The following is a 409-nucleotide window of genomic DNA, read 5'->3' on the forward strand; positions in this document are numbered from 1 at the left end:
CTGGTCTCCTTCAGCAAACTCTGCACCAGCTACAGCAGCAGCCGAGACGGAAGGCGCGACAGGTATAGGTACTAGCCCGTTTCTTTACGTTTTAAATGCTGCTTCTCCTGGGTTCGGTTTTGTGGCATTCAGGCTCTGCTGCTGCAGCTCGTTTCAGCGCTTCTGGATGTGCTGCTGAGCAGCAGCCGCTGTGAGCCGGGCAGGGGGTGCGCTCAGCCCAGCCTGGGAGGGCCTGTGTGCCGGGGAGCGTGTGGAGTTTCAGCCCCAGAGTGTAACCGTGGGGTCAGTGTCCCGGCTGATGGAAGGGCCTTGTAATGCCCCCTGCACTGGCTTATTTTCCAGTTTTTCTTGCATCAGGGACTTCAGTAGTAGGAGAATTTATCCTTATGGCTAACCGGTGGGGCGGTGG

General features: G+C 57.7%; 1 protein-coding gene across 2 annotated transcripts in view; it reads left to right on the forward strand.

Annotated features, from left to right (window-relative positions):
• Positions 1–6: 6 nt before the first annotated feature.
• The window catches only part of GOSR1 (golgi SNAP receptor complex member 1), a 26,339-nt gene continuing 25,936 nt past the window's right edge, over positions 7–409 (forward strand). The window contains exon 1 of one of the 2 annotated variants that reach the window (XM_010133819.1): positions 7–68. The gene's annotated coding sequence lies outside the window, so the exon portion shown is untranslated. The remainder of the gene's footprint in view (positions 69–409) is intronic. The other variant, XM_010133827.1, reaches the window with a different exon arrangement.

This window comes from Buceros rhinoceros, unplaced genomic scaffold (genome assembly GCF_000710305.1).
Source record: "Buceros rhinoceros silvestris isolate BGI_N320 unplaced genomic scaffold, ASM71030v1 scaffold21200, whole genome shotgun sequence".
NCBI classification, from domain to species: Eukaryota; Metazoa; Chordata; class Aves; order Bucerotiformes; family Bucerotidae; genus Buceros; species Buceros rhinoceros.